The sequence below is a fragment of the Sceloporus undulatus genome, chromosome 1 (assembly GCF_019175285.1).
Source record: "Sceloporus undulatus isolate JIND9_A2432 ecotype Alabama chromosome 1, SceUnd_v1.1, whole genome shotgun sequence".
Lineage (NCBI taxonomy): Eukaryota > Metazoa > Chordata > Lepidosauria > Squamata > Phrynosomatidae > Sceloporus > Sceloporus undulatus.
In genome coordinates, this window is record NC_056522.1 from 337,443,152 (window position 1) to 337,463,791 (window position 20,640).

Consider the following 20,640-nt stretch of genomic DNA (forward strand, 5'->3'; position numbering starts at 1 on the left):
ATTTTTTCTTGTTTTGTACTTAACAACATACAGCCCTGAGACTGATCAAAGGCCAACACATTGCTTTTCACTGCATATGCAAACTCAAGACCACATCCCACTTTTCCTTTTCCAATTACATTTGATAACTCAGAACCCAAACATATGTATTCTGTTTTTAATACTATCTAATAATGTTCACTGTTAGACTGTATTTTAATCATGCTGGGCTATAATTGTGTTATAAATCAAAATAACACACGTTGGTAGAAACAGAGATTTTAAAACATTTCTGCATATCCATATTGAGTTTTCATAGTGATATGTTTGTTGGCTTGTTTGTTTATTATCCCGCCTATATCATCAGATCTTAGGGCAAAATGCCATAAATAATTTCTTAGAATAATTTAAACACTTAAAATAATTTAACAATGCAAACAAATATACACCCTTCAAACGGTAGATGAGGCCCCATTCCCACTCACCTATTTGCCCCGGATGGAACTGGGCAAATCGTGTCCCCCCTCCCAATCCCTCCGGAACAAGTGCCCACTATCATTTACCTATTTGGGGAATTTACCCCTGAATGCCATTGTCAGCTCTTGGAGAGTTCACATTTGCAGTACCGTTTTAAAATGAAGGCCCTTTGCGGTCTATCCAATTCTCTCCGCTTTCGTCAAAGTGACGTCCTACAGCCATTGGCCAAGTGAGATGGGTGCGTTTCCCCCTCCTTTTTAAAAAAAACTGGTGGCAGAGTGCGCATATTCTGTCAATTAAAAAACCTCCAGTGGGTGTGTGTGTGTGTGTTGTGTGTCAAAAGCATTCACTCTTGTATCAATTTGTCAAATTGAAAGGGAAACATTTTGTAACATTCGCATGTAGCATTCACATATTAAAATAATAAATAATTTAAAAAGCCTCATAAGGTGCCGTTCAGGAGCAAGAGGAAATAAAAGGAAGTGACACAAGCACCCACACATTCTATTTATATGTATCACCCAAAAATCATTCACATAGTCTGTCAAATAATAATTAGAGAGAGAGAGAGAGAGCTGCCTGCGAAAGCGGAGGCGTGTTCCGTTCTGCTGCCTCCCTCGAACCTTCCCTGAACTTGACCCTTTCTCAGTCTCCTCCTTCTCCTCCCCTGCTCTGTTCCCAGTTCTGCCTTGGCACCCCTGGCTCACATCCTCCTCCTCCCCTCCTCCGCTCCCCACATACCCCTATGCTGCCTTGGCACGCCCAGCTCCATCCTCCTCTCGTCCTCCTCCTCCGCTCTGTCTCCCGATTCTGTCCTTGGCATCTTCGGCTCCTTCCTTCTCCTCCCTCTCCTCTGTTACCCCAATGAAGGGGAGCATGTTCCGCCCTGCTGTCCTCCCTCTGACCTATATCCCTCCCCTGAACCTGACTGATCATGATCAGGGACAAGTTATATTCGCCGACCCATTTGGTTTTTTTTTTTAAAGATACAGCTTTTACTCCGCTTTCCAAAACCCGTGCAAGAGGCCTTTGCCCCTGAATGGGTGTACAAGCCTCGGATTCGATGTGGAAGGATCGGGGCCAATATGAACTTCCCGTTGTTAATCCAGGTTCTGATCCGAGGGTAAAAGGTAGTCTAAATGTCCCCTGAGAGCCAAACATGATCTTACTAAACTCCAAATGTTAAAACAAACATCCTGCTTTTAAAAAGGCATAAAAATAAGCTCACTTTTGGTGCCTTTCAGGTCTCTAAGGGAGGGCAAGAGAACTGTGAAGAAGGCAAGCTGCAATTTTGTTGACCAAGACTGCTTCTACACTGCAAACTTAATGCAGTTTGACACTGCTTAACTGCCATGGCTCAGTCCTGTGAAATTCTGGATTTGTAGTTCTGAGAGATATTTAGACTTCTCTGTCAGAGAGCTCTCAGCATAGCTAGGATGGAACCATGTCAGTTAAAGCAGTGCAGACTGCTATTCTGCATCCCTAGAATTGATATGAGGTCATTTCTCCTTTGCTTGATCCTCTTAATGACTGCTTTAGAGGTTGAGGAGGCATGGGAATCTAGCAAAATGGTATGTTTGGGATGGTTTGGAACCATTTCAAATATTTGGGGGCCAAAACATCACCTCATGTTTTTTCTGCTTTTGGATGTCTGGGGAGTTTGGAGAGCAAAAACTAGGCGCATTTCCCCATCCCTGGTCTAAGGAAAGGCGTTCCAACTGAGTGCATTGTTGAGAATGTCCTGCCCCCAATTCTACATGGCGTATTGTTTCCAATCATATGGGATACAAAGGATCCCCTTCTTTTCCACTGATCTTAGGTGGGTAGTGTGGTTGTTTGTGGCTCTCTCAGTTACCTCATCCAAGTTGTTTAGGGCTCTGAAGGATGTCACCAGTACTTCAGACTTGACCAGACATATATTAGCAGCCAGTGCAATTCTTTAAAACCAGGCTTATAACTACTGTTTAAGGTGTTTATTTGCATTCCTCCTCTGCTTTGGAACCCATAGCCATTTTTCTACACAGTAAACTAACAAAGGACCTAAATACCCTAAAGGTAGATCCTGATCTGCAAGATAAGCAGGGCACTCTGGTTATACGTGGATGGGAGATGTCAAAATACCGATTCTGTAGCTATATTCAGAGGAGGAAACTGCCAAAAGTACATCTTATATTCTTGCCTAAGAAAATCATGAAATTCACAGGGCTACCATAAGTCGACAAGCGACTGAAGGAACACAACCACAGAGACACGCAGACACAAAACAACAAACAGAACCATGATTTAGTGCTGCTGTGGCTTCATAGCCCATTTATGCTTCTCTTTTTAGCTGAAAAATTAAACTGTAAAGTTTAATGATCTCACACTATGTAATTGCAATGCCAATTACTAAACTAGGACTTACAATATTCTGTGTTAGTTGGCAAGGCACAAATACATCCTACACCGGATGAATATCTTCTGTGAATCTTTCTATAACAAATGGCTGATTGGAGAATTCAGCCCTCACCCACATTTTTCATCCTGCTTTTTTCTTCTTTTGGACTTGCTAGAGCAGCAGAGTACTAGCAATGGGTGTCTGTCATTTACTATAGTAGTTCAGTTTCACAGTTATTGGTCCCTGACAGATATAAAAAAATAATAAAAACTTAGATGTATATTCCTGGCAAATATGTTCTATTATAAAATGAGGAAGGTCTGGAGGCAGAATATACGCTTCTCCAAACAAAAAAGTAATTGGTATTTTCATCTGCATAGAAACTAGCATTAACCTATAAAATCTCTGAACAAAATCACATATATGACATTGAAATGCACATATCTTTGTTCATTGGCTCATCCATTTCACTTACATACAGAATACATCCCAGTAGGGGCTGAAATCTGTCTTAGAGTACAACAGAAATTCATTAATTAAATATCCACATATTCAGTTGGGTGCTTGTATTATACCATAAAAATCAGTATACAGAATAACACTGCATCACTTCAGTTAACTGACGCAATCACACTAGGCAAAGCTCACAAGATAAGAGAAAGCAGTAATTTTTTTTTTTATTGAATAGATAACTGTTTTTCTCCCTATGTGAAAGACTAATACTTTCTAGCAAAGATCACACTACGGTGTGAAAATTGAATGAAGAATAAGCCTGATACGAAGTGCTAGTCAACAATGAATATTTCTCTATGCCTGAATAAAAACCCTTTGAGTGATATCCATTATTCAAGAACTCAGCAGTTTGTTTGGTAGATCCATTGGGGCTGTGCAGAGGCTAACCACTGCCGGATGGTATTAGGGCCTGATGAAGCCAAAAACTGAAGCTGAATCACAATAAGATGGAGACTGGTTCACTGGTGTTTCTCGAATCTAGAAATTTGGTAGGCTGCCCTGTCCTGAGTGGGTTGCATTCTACCTGAATGAGCAGGTGGCACAGCAATTAAATGCTGGACTGCAGCCACAAGGTTGTGAATTCAATTCCACAGGCTCTAAGGTACTCAGCCTTCCATCCCTTCGTAGGTTGGTAAAATGAATACCCAGCTTGTTGGAGGCAATTGGCTTACAGACGTAACATCTTAAAAGATGCTGAGTTCACTGATAAGTGGTAAGAAAATGTACATGCTATTGCAATACTCCTAGGTTTCTGTCACGGAACCCAAGTGGATTCCCATAGTTCAAAGCTTGTGGCCAATTTCACTAGTGCACCAACTATGACCCAAGTGGAAAAATTCCAGGTGCAGCCTGAGTATTTTGCTCTGGAACTAACCCAGATCCACTGCTTGAGCAACACATGACAGATGCAACGGTGAGCTGACACGTCTGCTGTCCAGATGTCAGCCAGGCTTACCACACATTGACACTGGTACTCCTCAGGCCCACTGCTGTCACCGCCACTGTCACACCCTGCTGGACACAAAAACGCTCCCTGGCAGAAGATCCTTGCTGGTGATTCACCTTCGGTGAGGTCAGAATGGGGGTGTCCAGCCATGTGACCAAGAAGAAGGGGGAGCAACTGCTCTCATTAAATCACATGGCTGTGCACCTCATTCTGATGACAAGACAGCAAAGACGCTCCCACAGTGATGCTAGCCTAGAAAGGTGACAGCAATGGAGGACCGAGGAGAAAAACCTTTATTTATATATTATTATTTCCTTTTTTTTCCCAACATTAGCTGGATCAGAATGGGTGGCAAGTAGCAGATCTCTTAGGCAGTGAATACACGGAGATGATTTTGCCAGTTCCTTCCTATGAAAACTAACCTACAGTTCCTGGTATTGTTGTGCTCCCATTCAGTACAACCAGAGTTACCCTGCTTAGTTCCAAGCTCAGATGGGATCTGGTACCTTTAGAGTATTTATACCCTCCATACTCCACAATTAAAATCAAAATCTTACATAAATGTTATCAATATGAATAATCAATAAGTATTATTTCACATGCCAAACTGTTCCAATTTGGCAGGGACACTCTCTCCTCCCATTTTTTTCAGCTGATTTAAAAATATACCAATCAGGTGACAAAAATACACTGGTCAGTAATTTTGTTTGGTTTTTTGTTTTGTTTTTTTTATTTATACCGCTATTCCAAAGATCATAGCAGTGAACAGCAAGTAAGCTAATTAGCAAGTAAGCTAATTGCCCCCAACATCCGGGTACTCATTTTTAGCGACCTCGGAAGGAGGCAGCCTGAGCAGCTTGGCCCTTTTACGGGTCTTGAACTCGCAACCTTGTGGTTTTGAGTGAATGGCTGCAGTACAGCATTAACCACTGTGCACCACCAGGCTCCTTGGTTTCAGAAGCCGCCTGGCTCCTCCCCCATCTCCGCACAGCACACAGTTCACATGCCAATGCAATAGTTTGCTTTCTGTCTAAACCAGAGCAACTGAGGTTTTATTTTCTGGTATTAAGCCCTGGATGCAGCTTGGGGCGTCTTTATGCCATTCGAAACACATAAATAATAAAATAAATAAATAATAAATAAATAAATACATAATTTTATTTATATGCCGCCCTTCCTTCGATCAGGGCGGCTCACAACATATTAAAAACAACTCAACAAATTAAAACATAACTAAAACAAGGCAGCAGTAAAAAAAAAACCCCGTAGCCCAGCCTCTTGGCCACGAAAGAGGAGGGAGGCCCACAGGAGATTTATTCGGGGAATGCCTGCTGGAATAGGAAGGTTTTGAGGTCCTTCCTAAAATTGGGCCAGGGTAGTGGACGAGCGGGAGCTCAGTGGGCAGCGCGTTCCAAAGGGCTGGGGCAGCTATGGAGACGTCCTCCGAGTCGTGGAGACCAACCTAGCCCCGGCACCTTCAGTAGCTGCTGCCCAGACGTTCTGAGGGTGCGAGGCGGAATGTACGGGGAGAGGCGGTCCTTTAGGTATCCTGGGCCCAGCCATTTAGGGCTTTAAGGTAATTACCAACACCTTAATTGGGCTCGGAAGCGAATGGGCAGCCAATGCAGATCCCTTAAACACTGGTGTTATATGCTGGTCCTGGGAGCGCCAGTGACCAGCGGGCTGCCATGTTCTGCACCATTTGAGCTTCCGAGTTTGGTATAAGGGTTCCCCATGTTGAGAGTACATTGCAGAAATCCTCTCGAAGTTACCAGAGCATGTACAACAGTTTTCAAGGTCCCTCTGGGCCAGGTATGGGCGCAGCGGGCGAACAGCCGAAGCTGATGGCAGGTGCTTTTGACCGTCGCATTCACCTGAGCAGTCAGGTGAAGCCGACATCAAGAAGCACGCCCAGACTACACACGGAGTCCTCACAGGGACGTGAACCCCATCAAGGACAGGTGGAACCACCGCCATCCTGGACCAGGAGAACCTATCACCAGTACCTCCGTTTCTCTGGATTCAGTTTGAGTCGGTTTTCCCTCATCCCGCCCATTACGACTCTAGACAGCCACGAGAGGGAGACGCCATCCCAGTCACTAGCATCAGTCGGGGACATAGAGAAGATAATTGGGTGTCATCAGCGTACTGATCCCCGTGCCCCATGTCCTCGGATGATCTCTCCCAGCGGTTTCATGTAAATGTTGAATAGCATGGAGACAGAATGGCCCCTTGAGGGACCTCGTTTTTAGGGCCTCTCGTCGGAGCACACGTCTCCAGCTGCACCATTGGGACCTCCGGAGAGGTAGGACGGAACCCACTGGAGCACATTGCCCCCAATCCCCACCTCTGCCAGGCCGTCCCAGAAGGATACCATGGTCTATGGTATCGAAAGCCATGCATCCTCTGTAAGGTGAATTTCAGGGTGTGGTTATTTTCTTTCAGACCATGTGGATAATCCCTGAGTTCACAGTGAAAAAATAATTTGATTCCAGTTTGCGGGGGAAGTGGAAGTCTTTCCAAGAGCGACTCAGCAAAAGCAACTGCTGCAGCCTTTCTAGCTCATCTTCTTACCTATTACATGTAACAACACTGGCACTGTTCAGTATCTATACATCCCTGAGGGAATATTACATTGGTGCTGGGCAGCTGCTTTTCTCTGTCCCGTTCTTCTTTCCATGACCTCCATGATTTCCCTTCATTTCTCAGAGATGTACTTTCTTAAAGAAAGGAAGAGAAAAACAGAAGTCCTGAAAAAAAAAATGGAAAGTGAGTCACTTCACATTCACAACACTTGAAAGCACAAAATACCTTTTCGTTCTTTGTTTCCATGAAAAACAAAAATCTAGGGAAAGAAGCCAACACTCTGGAGCGAGGCTGATATAAAATGCTGTTTCCATGTTGACTGAAAAGCTTTCTCTGCAAAATGAGTCTATGTAGTGGTTCAGCTGCAAAGTTACATTTCACAGCATATGTTTTTCCCTCCTGAAGACAATCTTATGTTGTTCCGATATTACGATATCTTTATCATTCTTTTTTTTAAAAAAAACACCACCTTAATCTGATAATAGTCAAAAGTTCTATTACATAGGGTAGTGGGAACATTTTTGTAAATTTCCAAACTGGGACAAATCTATCGCAAACTATTAAAAGCATTTCATAAGGGACTTCTAGACGGCCCTTGGACGTCGGATCTTCCCATTTTAAAAAAGGGCGCGTCTCTTCAGACCCCCTGGGCCGTACGGGACTCCGCCGTACAAGATGGGCGGCCGCCTTCTACCATGCCGGCGCCATCTTTACGCATCGGGACGCACAGCGTCCAGACGCGTCGCGCGCGCTGACGTAGCGACGCGCCCTGGCGCCTCGCTACGTCCGCAAACGCGACGCAGAAAGAAGCTCCATTTGGAGCCTTCTTTTTCGGTCCGCGCGGCAGTCGGGCCGTCTATAGGCTCGGCTCCCCCCGGGACCTTCTGGCGGCGGCGGCAGGACCGCGCAAAGCGGCGGTTGTGATACCCCGCCAAATACACTTCTCTCTAATATATGGTGGGGGGGGGGCTTTTCATCCTTTTCACTATTCAGAACATTTTTCTAAGTCTTCCCCTTTTCTCCTATTTAAACTCTCTAAATTTATTATTTATTATATTCATCTGCTCCTAACATGAGACCCAAGAAGGATGGCATTATAAGTTAAAAGAACAAGTGAAGTGAAAGCAAGGCATAAACAAAAAATAAAACACAACTATAGAATCATATTTAGATAATACTTACAACAATTAAAACTATCGTTAATAATAACAAAATAGCACACCCTACTAAACAACATTCTGCATATCCCGTTTAGAAATCAAAGGTCTGGTAAAAGGCTTTGCCTGCTGGACGAAAGAGATCATCAACCTTTGGCTCATCCATCATATACTTTGCATTGCAGTTATGTATCCCATACTTTGCAGTGCAGTTGCACATTATGTGTTGTGCATTGCACAGTGGCAATTAACATGTTTTTCACCATATCGCTATCATTGTTGGCAGTGTAGGTAGCATAATGTTGCTGTAGTGTCCTCCACATGTGGATACTTATGCTATGCTAAAGGTATATGGATTGAGGTCTCTTCCCCAAACTCCTCCCATCCTAGTCTTTTTCATCTCTTTTGTTGGTTTTAATTATAATTGATTAATAAATTTTTAAGGGGGGGCAGTAGATTTTGATTTAGAATGTCTGTATTATTTTACTGTTAGCCGCCCCGATTGACCTCAAAGGGGCGGGATAAATAAATTATTATTATCTATACATCCATGCCCACTACTGCTGTCTGTCTCTCATATTTGACACACATCTATATTCATTTTTACATTAATTATTTCATTTCCAGAAAGGCATCAAAGAAAGTCACAATCTATACGCCCCGCCATCTCCTCTCTCTCTCTCTTACACACATACAGACATACACTGCAGCTTTCTTTCTATGCATATGCACTGTACCATGGGGCAGCATACTATGAGTTTCCTCTTCCTGCTCCTCTCTCCCATTTGACACTCCACCTATTGCAGTTGCCATTACCCACTATGGAGTGAAAATCTCTGATGAGAATGACAGGTAAATCAGCAAAATAAAGAGGAAGCAATGTAGTTAATTAAAACGAGTCTTCTCCAATATCATTCCATGGAAAATGCCTTCTAAATTATACTAAATTATACGGTTTCTTTTGGGGGGGGGAGTATTAGTCTACTTTTTAATATGAAAAACACAGTAATTGTACGTATTATTATTACAAGGGTTCTGGTCTCTGAAGACATGGAGAACAGCACATTAATTCTCTGTGACTTCAGCCGGAGTCCTGAGACCTAGTATCCCTGCTCCATTCTGCAGAGAGAGCCTTCTGTCTGGTGGTACCCATTTATGAAACTTTGTCCCCAAAGCAGCTTGTCTTTGGTTTTATTCTGTTTCTTTTGTGTTTTGGCATGGCAGTTGGACATATGCAGGAGGGAATTACGCAGCTGAGGAGCTGATAGATGTGCAGCTGGGGAAATGCAAGAGAAAAGAATTAGGTTCACGCAATGTATTGGCAATTGGGCATCGGTATGGAAATTTATAACAGCAGCAGCATGCAGAAAGATTTGCAGAGGCTTTAAAAACATTCAGGGATTATTGTGAAACACGGGGGGGGGGGGCGATGTTTGAGAGGTATCAGTTTTAGCAACAACGTCTGTTGAGGCAACAGGGATAAATAAAAAACTGTTACTGGACTAAGGGAGATTCTTAAATGAATTCTTGCCACATAATAGATAAGAACTGCTAATTCCCATTGGTAAATTGCTATTGATGCAGGGTGTAACCAAGGAGCAAAGCACACTGTATTTATCTCCCCACCACCACCAAAATCTGTGCAGCTGAAAAATCTGTTTTTTAATCTCTGCTTCCTTGAGGCCCACTTTACTTATCTGCTACATGCAAGGTGTGTACCCTTTTACTGCTTCTAATCTGTGAGTTAATATCACAAGTTTTTGTATCTGGATTGCTTTGGTTTTATTGTATGATTTTATCATGAGCAACTTTGGCAGCCATTGGGTGAAGGATAGGAAATAAATGTTTAAATAATGATGATAAATAAATAACTCCAGAGGCTTTCTCTTACTTGTGGGGTTGTTCTTGACCTAGAGTTACATGTTCCCATAAGTGTTGGTTAGAAATTTACGGCCGAGTTTTCAGTTAGTTTCCTCCACTTGAAAATGAGCTGTAATGATGTCATAAAATCATAAGTATCAATTTGTTTTTCCTCCTCTGCATAAAGAGAGGAAGCTGGTCCTCAATGACTATTTGAGATCACTGTAGATTTGATATATCATAATGCTTTCATGTAATAGCCACTTTCTGGGACATCTAACCTTGTGAAAATTTGAGAGTTTCCTGGAGTGAAATGTCTTTTACACTGTCTATAACTTTTTCCTTGTCTTTTCACTGCCTCAAAATCCTGCTGTGACTGGTGATAGCTGTTCAGCCAGCTGCAGCTGACATTTGATATGATTTTTATTATGTCTTTCCCTCAGCTTCTAACCTAGTCACCACTTAAAGTAGTTTGTCCTTCTGGTTCTTTTTGTTTGGCTGGCAAAATGATATAAATGTTAAAAAGAAAAGGAAAAAAATAGCTGGACCCAAATGAAACATTCTACTTGTCAATATTGCTAGCTGAAGATGGCAACTCATTCACTGCTTAGTATCTTAGCTGAAATTATGTATGTTCCTATATAGATGCTTTTCTTTGACGGCTGCATCATATCTAAATTCATCTCAGATCATGTTCATATAAACTATCTTGGATTAGAGAGTATGGAAGTAATCTAATCTCTGAGAGCATGCACTTTTATCTTTACAATTGTAGTTCATGCTAATGTTCATTTTGAGAACCAGCATGGCATAGTGGTTTGAGTGACAGATTGTGACTCTGGAGACCAGGGTTCAATGCCCCACTCAGCCACGAAATCCACTGGGTCACAAACCTCCTCTGAACAAATCTTGCCAAGAAGACCTCATGATAGGTTTGCCTTACAGTTGCCATACTTTATGAGTAAAATTGCCATGAACAAAATTTTCCTTACTTTGGCAAACATTGGAATAAGATTCTATACAGCACTTAATTCTCTATCACGACAGACAATAAGGGAAAAACAACATGAAAAGGGAAAAACAACATGAAGAACAGAGTGTAAATCAAAGGCCTGCAGGTTTCCATGTAAAGTCCAACATTTTCTGGACAGTCAAACATTTTGTTTCCACCATGACCGGTTGCCTATGAGCAGCCCACAAGTGCTCTCACAGGTTTTTCACTACATTAAAACATTTTAAAAAGAAACAACTTGCATAACATTCTCAGAGAAACCCTGTAACTTTTAAAAGATATTAAAGATCAGTTATAGAAGACTAATGGCGGGGGGGGGGGGGGGGGGGGGGTTGGTGGTTGGTTATACCACACTTCCCATTTTGTTCTGGCCAAATATCAATTTGACCATCAAAAAAAAAGCAGAAACCAAAGTATATGGAATGACAGCACATGTGTCAACTATAGTCTCTATGCATGTGTAAGAAATGGAAACATATATTGGAGAAAAAAAGCATTTTCATGTCTATGCTTACACCATAATTTATAGACCTTTGCAAGCAAAGATACTACTACTTTTGCTAAATTAATATTAGAAGCAGCCCCTAGAGAGGGTTGCAATAATTTTTTTACAACATGTTGGGAGAAATGTGAGATTTTTTTTTGAAACAAAGAAATATTTAAACAACAATATTCAGATAAGAGATTTATTCATTTATGTCAGGGATGCTTTGATCGGGAGTAATAATAATAATAAATAAAGTTTTTATTTATATCCCGCTCCTTCCTATGATCAGGGTGGCTTACAACAAGGTTAAAAGCATTAATACATGAAGCATTAAAATACAAAAAATACATTAAAATACAAATACATCAGCCCTCCATTCAAACAATAAAAATAACAGGCAAAAAAGCCCCATAGCCCAACCTCTTGGCCACGGAAGAGGAGGGAGGCCCACAGGATTTTATTCGGGGAATGCCTGTTGGAACAGGAAGGTTTTCAGGTCCTTCCTGAACTGGGCCAGGGTGGTAGTCGAGCGGAGCTCAGTGGGCAGCGTATTCCAAAGGGCTGGGGCAGCAGTGGAAAATGTCCTCCGTGTAGTGGAGGATACCTGCATGGCAGGGTGTTGGACTGGATGGCCCTTGTGGTCTCTTCCAACTCTATGATTCTATGTATTTGCTCAAAGGACTTTTACCCCACACTTTAGCCAAAAAGATTGTCAGAGTGAGTTGCATAAAACCGTATTTAGACAATATTCCTCAGGCTAAAAATGGCAAAGGGGGGGGGGGGGGGGAGAATGAGGAAGGAAAAGGGAGGACAAAAAACTCAGGCACCAGTTTTTAAAGTTACAGTCCTTATATAATGACCAGGTTGAAGTAGTTTAGGTAATTGCAGGGCCATTTCTAGGGGTGTGTGAACCACACCAGGGGACACCTGATGCACTTGAGTGAAGAGATTGCCTTCCAGAATGTAGGTGCTGCACCACTGGGTAGACCAGGACTCCCACAGACTGAAGGTAATGGCGAGGACCCAGTCTACCTGCCCACAAGTAGCAAGGAAGACAGCTGAGATGCTGTCAGTATGCCATGGCAAAAACCTTGAGGGCACTCCATTTGTCAAATAGTGGCTGAACCCTTTTGGGAGCAGTGAACAAGGTGGATAGACAGGAAAGGCCAGGGACACGGGTGGTTTATTTGGGTGCTCTGGTCCACCAACCATTAGTGGCAAATAGTCCGGAATCTTTCTCTTCCCCAGGGACCTAATCTACAGGGCCATTAGCATGGCTGGAGGCAGGGGTATGCCAGACAGCCTGGAGGTGATAGAGTGAGTAACCACACCAAGGTGACACCAATCTTGGTGATGCCACTGGGTAAGTGATGTAATGGCTATTGTGATATGAGAGTTTAGTGAGGGCAAAATGCAGCCAGTCTCTCACCAGAGGTGAACTGAAATGAGACACAAGTAACTGAAATATAAAAGATTACAATATTATTGTTTGCCACAAAAAGTTTAAACAATGACCAGCTTCCAAGTACAGGTACTGTTTGTGCCTTAAATGTATACCCCTCCTTCCCTTTCAGTAACAACCCAAGGGATGTAACTTTATATCATCATTAAAACAATGTTTAAAAAATTCAAAACAACCACATAATACTGAATGCAACAAAAGCAAGCCAAATACTACACAGTGGATTAGGAGTGCAACCTGTTCTGAATGTGATTCCCAAATTCTGCAATTGCAATCAACAAATGCAGTGGACCAGACCTGCATACAGGAAAGTTTTAATTAAATGTACAAGCACCCTGAAATGTCTCAATAGCACAGTGCCTGCATACACTGTATAGACCAGAGGTTCCAATGTATTTCATTACATACACAGAAATAGCACGCAATTAAGTAAGAAAAAGTACAGAGGGACAAATGAGAATACACTGCACTCTAATAATATGACAATGTAATCTAGCTTCTCTATAAAAACTGAGTGAACAAATTCCAGAGAACAGAACTGGAGGTATGAGCAGGTCCATACAATGGGTTCAAAGCATCTATTCAGTAGCTCATAGCAAATCAGCTCTTCTTTGTGGTTTGTTTCTGGGATGATGAATTTGAGCTTTGTCGTGTTATTTTCATACATAGTGCTATAACCTTAAAAATCTCTCTCTCTCTCTCTCTCTCTCTCTCTCTCTCACACACACACACACACACACACACACACTCTTTTAGTTACTGAAAAATATACAGGAAAAATGAAACAGCAGTAGAAAAGACAACTGAAGGTGTGTGTGCATATCTTAGGGTACAATCTGTATTTCATTGATGCTATGGAGATTTTTTGTTAACAGAACATCCTCCTTTTGGCACTGCATGAGCATATGCTGTGCTTAGACCAAGGGGAGCAGGAATGTTACAACATAAAGACTTGCCTATTAACACAGAAATTGGTCCTTCAGCTTTTTTTAAAAAAAAATTGCTTGCAAGGCAGCAGAAGTCAAACGTTTGGATAAGTGCCTACTGTTGCACATACAAATCCCTTCTGCTCTGCTCACTCCAAGCAAATCCTTCTCCCTGTGCAGCCTAGATATTTCTGTTCTATGGTGAGAGTATTTTACAAAAACATTAAAATTAAATTTGTAAAGCCCTAAGGTGAGGCCTTGGCTCCTATGGAATTAATTACCAATTTGTGTACCAAAGCCCTACAGTTCAGTAATTTGCATATGGCAGAAGGATTAAACTGAATTAGTATTCCTGACTTCTACTCTGTCTAAATTACAAGGCTACTATGATTTTAGATGCCTGTCCTTCTTATACTCATTGGCTGGAATCTTATTCTAAATCGTAGCTAGAATAAACTCACTGAAATACTGTAAATGGAATTTATCTACATGTTGACCCAAAATTCAGAAGCCAGATCAATGGGTTTACTTTAGTTGGGATTAACCATTCATAGGCCCTGTACAGACGGGCCTTCAAGCATGTACTGAGTACATGCTAGGGTTGCCCAGGAGCGTCCTTTTCAGACGCCCCCTAACCCTAGGACGTACTAAGTACACCAAAATGGCGGCGCCACCATTTTGACGTAATGGCTGCATCACGTCCAAACAGCACAGCGCGGCCGTTACGTCCTGGCGCTGCATCAGGCCACTTGTGGTGGCCTAACCGCGGCGCAGGAAGGAGCTCTGAAATGGAGCTCCTTCCCGGAGGGCGCCTCATTTCCGCGGCAACTAGACTGCCATGGGAACGGCACTGGGGAAAGGAGAAGAGCGGCCCCTTTTCTCCCCTGGCTGCGGCTCCTGGGGTGTCCTGGGACATGAAGCCCCAAGGACACCCCTTTTTGGAACCAGGGAGGAGCAGCATTTTGCCGCACCTCCCTGGTCCCAAAAAGCACCGTGTTGGGGCATTTGGGCACCGCTGTGGCTGCCCTGGCCCCAATACGTTGCGCAAAGGGGCGGCTGCAGCCCACCCCAAATTGGCAGTCTGTATCCCACCACAGTCAGGCTATTAAATTCTCATCCTTTTGGCCACTACTTAAAGGAAGATCAATGCACAGAGAAAACATTAATGTCACATCTTAAAAATGCAGTTCCAAAGCTGTCTTTTTGAACCCTATCAAATTAAATGCAACATATGTAATAACTATCTGAGATTCACAAAGTGAGGTCAGTTTAAACATTGCTTCACAGTACTTTTCTCAACATGGATAGCTATCTCCAAAGAAATACATTCATATTTGATATGGAAATGACTACCAGAACACAAATCAAATCAAATCAAACACAAATCAAAACACAAATGAAGCAAAATTAGTACTCGAACACAAGAAAGATCATTTTTAGCTTTGGTACTGAATCTACCTGGACATTACTAGGTATCTCCAAACTGCAAAAAATCAAGATGGGTAATGTTAAAAGGCATTAATGAAAGTGATGAATGATAAGACTTTCGGTAGTTACAAGTCATGATGGCTATGTATCACGGACAAATCTGACTACGCACAGGTGGCTGAGAGGAAACTGTCTAACACTGCATTTTGCAAAATCCTGTCTAATGATCCTACAAATTAAAGCTGGAAGGAATTACAGACTATTCAGGAAATTTCACATGCAGACTCAAATTCTCAGACTACTCAGGGAATTAGGGTGCAGACCCAAATCCAAATTGACATACCACAGGCTCTTTGACCCGGCATATTCTAGCTATTACCCAAACACAAACAGCGAAAACCTGGACCACCCATCATTCCAAGCATTGGAACACTCACAGTTGATGCCTCTGGATTTATGGGTAGTATTCTTAAACCATATGCCACCAGCATTCCCAGCTATGTGAAGAACACTACCAATTTCCTGGAGAAATTGCACTCCATCCACACCCTTCCGGGAAACATCATTTTAGCCACAGTAGATATGGAATACCCATATACCAACACCTCACACGAGGATTATTTGTTTGTTTGTTTAAACTTTCCTCCCAGTACAGAGACTCAAGGCAGCTAACAAAATTTAAAACAGTCTAAGTAAAAATAATATAAAGCATTAAAAATACAAAAGATGGACTAAGCTGTCAGGCCCATTATTCCAGATGGGACCATAGCATGCCTAACCACCAAGATCTGCCACTTCATTCTCACACATAACTACTTTACTTTTGATAATAACATATACTTTCTTTTCTTTTTTTTGAAAAATATTTTATTATTAAAATGTCATACAAATATATACAACACAAAACAGAAAACAAAACAAACCAAAAATTTTTTAAAATTACACAATCAAAAATTACAAAGTAACTTACACTTAAATACACACAAAATTTAAAGCAAAAACAGAAAAAAACCTTAAAAACAACCTTCCCATCCTTTAAACTGAATATATATATCACTTATATGACTTTCCTTTAAATTCTCTTGAGTTTCCTTACAAAATGTTTCTTATTCTTTCTTTAATTGAGTCTTCTATTTCATATATAGTTACATAAATACTATTGTTAACACTATTGATGTCTTCACTTAAATATCCTATTGCCTTAATAATTTTTATTTAATCAATAATAATCCTTTACACTTACAATTACCAATGTTTTCTTAACATCTTATTTCTTAGCATTTTAAATCCATTTTATTAATCCTATGCATTTCTAGTTATTCTTAATCAGATTTCATTTTTTCCCTTTATTAGATACTTCATAACTGATTTCCATTGTTTTTCAGCTTCATTGAAAGATTCATTCTTAAGTAGATATGTCAGTTTATCTGAAATCATCATGTCATATATCTTATCATACCATTCTTCCAATGTTGGGTTTTCTTTACATTTACATTTCCTTGCAAAGACCATTCTCGCAGCGGTTATCATATAAAATATCAATTTACTGTACTGTCTTTCAATGTTTCCATCTGTTATTATTCCTAACAAAAATAACAATATATCCTTCTTTATTTTAATATTTAATATTTTCCTCAATTTCCATATGTATTTGTTTCCAGAATTTCCCCGCTTTTTCACAATCCCATCACATGTGTTTGAAAGTTCCTAATAACATATACTTTCAAATAAATGGTTGTGCCATGAAAACACACATGGCACCACAATATGCCAGCATTTTCATGGCTGACCTGGAATGTGTCAGTTTTGTGCAAATTCAGAACTTCTGTGCCTCAAAGAGACCAGTGTGTTGAAACAGCAAAGAACTTCATTGAAAACACAATGCACCCGCCCCTTTCCCCGCCGGATTGGGGCCTCAGTGGCCAGAGTGGCAGCCACTGAGGCCCCGATCCGCCGCTTTCCAGGCCGCGGGGAAGTGGCAAAAGGGGTGTCCTTGGGGCTTCAAGCCCGAAGGACACCCCGCGGCAGCGGGGAGGAGGAGAAAGGGGCCGCTTGGCCCCTTTCTCCTTTGCGTCGATGGGCGCAGTCATCTAAAGGCTGCGCCCAGCAACACAAGACCAGGAAGGAGCTCCGTTTCGGAGCTCCTTCCTGCACCCACAAAAGGGCTCACTAAGCGCCCTCGCGCGGCGTGACAGCATCACGTCCGTGCCGCCTCATTTGGAGGCAGCGCGTTCATGACGCCATCATGGCGGCCCCCATGTAGATGGGGCGCCGCCATCTTGTACGTCCTCAGGACGTATTAGCCTTGGGGGCGTCAAGAAGTGACGCCCCTTTTTAAACCTAGGATGTCCTGAGGACATACTTATACCTGTCTGTAACGCGCCATAGTCAGAAATTCACCATTCAGCGTTTAAGCCAGAACTGCCCACACCAAGCCAGACAATACATTAAAAGCTCAAAACCTAAAACTCCACCCTTTACTATTTGACACCAAAACTAGCACCCACATCCAATTCACTGACCACTATAAGTACTTACATGCCTCCAGTATCCACCCTGAACACAGTACCGAATTCATAGTTTGCAATAGCAATAGCAAGTACATTTCTATACCGCTTATCAGTGCACTTAAGCACTCCCTAAGTGGCTTACAGTGTGCAAGCTAATTGCCCCCAACAACATGAGTGCAAGGCTGAATCGATCATGAATTCCTGGCTGGTACTGAACTCACAACCTTATGGTTTATGAGTGAGTAGTTGCAGTAGAGGCATTTAACCACTGTGCCATCAGGGCTCTTAGCCAAAAACTCCTATACAGTTGCATGTGCTCAGACCCACAGGACAGGGACACCAAACTCATGGAATTATGACAAGGATTCTTCAAACTACAATACCTACCATATAAAGTAAAAAAATCAACAATCCAAGACTTGTACCCAGGACCAATCTATTACAGAACAGACTAAAGATAGGAAAATTACAGAAGCCCACTAATGTTCACATACAGCTCCCAAATGAGGCCATTCAGATATATCATCACTGAACTAAAACCTATTTGAGAGGTATAACTTGCCTAAAGACTGTCTACTAATCTCAAACAGTTACTTACTTATTTACTTACTTGCTTGCTTGCTTATTTACTTACTTAAAGGAGGATGCACAATACAGATGGGGAAATGGGTACAAGACCTTGCCCAGATACCAACTCTGCCCACATAGCTGCTCAGGAAATGTCTCACAGGACCTAATCACAGAACGCACAATGTTAGAGACACTTTGACTTGCTCATCCTCTATGTGATATATGCCATCCACTGTCAACAATGATTTCAGCACTCTGCATTGAGCAAACAGGCCAGTCTCTGCGCCATAGGATAAACTGACATAAATAAGATATTAGAAATGAGGGGAAAAACTGTTATAGAACACATCGGTCCTTAAAGGATTCCATCATTGACCTCAGGACATTGGTCCCTGAACAAAAGAACTAAAAAGGATTATTGGAAAGAGAAACTGCTGAATTGGGAATATATTCACAAACTCTAATCCATCAACAGTGGGTTGAACAGAGACAATGGCTTCCTGACACATTGCACATATTATAACACTGTTCAATACCCCAGCCTCTCAAGTTTGTTCTTAGCCAATTTATCATATTTCCTTTCTGGTTCTCAGCCTGCACGCATCATATTATACAACTCCCTCCACCATTTATTTGGTCATCCACCCACCCTGGCCTTAGGCAACATCTTTCCTCCTGTCTTGTCCTTCAACAATCATAGTTAAAATGAACTTGTCATCTCATCACCATACCCACAAGTTTTGCATTTCTATGGCTATTCATACAATCTGATTCCTGGGCACCAGTTCACTTCATGCATTTGAGGAAGTAGACCAAGTCTACAAAAGCTTATGCTACATCATCTTTCACATAGTTAGTCTCAAAGGTGCTGAGTATCCCTTTGCATACTGATATTCCAGGCTGACACAGCTGTATCTCTGAATATATCAGGCAGTATGTCTTTTTCTGTATCCTTGTTGCTGGGAAACTGAAGCAAGGGGCTGGATGCTGATGAATCCTACAGTGTAAAGTCAAATATGTTTTACTCTAACAATGTCCTGCTGGTGGGCTTCCAACAGGCTACAGGATGGCTATTTTGTGAACAGAATACTGGGCTTGATAAACCTATGGCTCTTCCTGTGTCCTTATGTCCTAATAGTAAAAATGACATATCCATTTAGACCTATCCATGAATTAATACACTCATGAGTGAATGAAAAATTACTTACATGGTCCTCATTTTATCTCATGTTTCATTTGTTCTAGGTGTGGTTTGCAGTTTCCTATCAGCTGGGCAACAATTGACTTTGAATTTCAGATACTTTAAAGGAGATGACAATGTGGAATTGTTTCCTACAATCAAGTTCAGCAGCTAAGATAGCTCATACTTTAACTTGGAAAACTGAGTACCACAGTGACATGGAAGCCATCAGCCACCTTATTAACACCATATACCAACAACATTAGCAGAGAGACCTAGATTTGAACTGTTTTTGGCTTGATTTCCTACAGCTAAGTGTGTTATGCTTTGTTCTGGTTCATGCACTTAATGATTATTTGTTCTGCATCCAAATTTGAAGAGTTCATGGTTATTTGTATTGCCTAAATTGCTTTCATAGTGGGTTTTTTTTAAAAAAAAAAACTTCAGAATGCTAATGTTACAGAGAGAAACTTAATTCTCAGGCTGGAAAATCTCATAACTTTCTGGGTCAAACTCAATATGATTGTCTCTTGCTAAGCTGTTTAAAGCCAGCTATTCAATTCACATATAAAGTGAGCACTAGAGTCTGATTTTTACATGTTTATTCAGCATATGTAAGTGAATCCACCCTATTCCTGTTTACCTCCCCTGGGGCCCTTTTTCTACATCATTTTTTCTCCTAGGCAGCTTTACTTTATTTTGTTTCACAGTTGAGTAAAACTGAGAAGTGCTGCAGTGAGAGACATTGTGTAGAGATTAGAGCAGTGGTAGTAGTGGTAATAGTAGTGGTGGTGGTGATTCTATGAAAGATTTCATCCCTTATATATTATTACTAGTAACTAGTAACTGTGTTAGTAGTAGTAGCATTAGTAGTAGTAATGTTATGAATCATCACATTGGCTTCAACTCCATGGAACAGCCCTGCTTAGCTCTTGCAGACTCAGGCTGTGACTTCCATTATTGAATCCATTCATCTGGATTATGGTCTTCCTCTTTTCCTACTGCTTTCCACAATACCAAGCTTTTCATTTTTTCCAATGAGCAATGTTGCTCATGATATGTCCAAACTACAATAGCCTTGATTTAGTCATTCTGGCTTCAACTAAGAGTTGAGGCTTGATTTGCTCTCAGGGCTCTTCTGCACAAGCCCCATTCTCACATCAGTCATGC

At 41.6% G+C, this 20,640-nt stretch overlaps 1 protein-coding gene across 2 annotated transcripts in view; it reads left to right on the forward strand.

Moving 5' to 3' along the window:
- PROSER1 (proline and serine rich 1) overlaps positions 1-20,640 on the forward strand; it is a 321,400-nt gene that overhangs the window by 2,518 nt on the left and 298,242 nt on the right. The window lies entirely within an intron of this gene.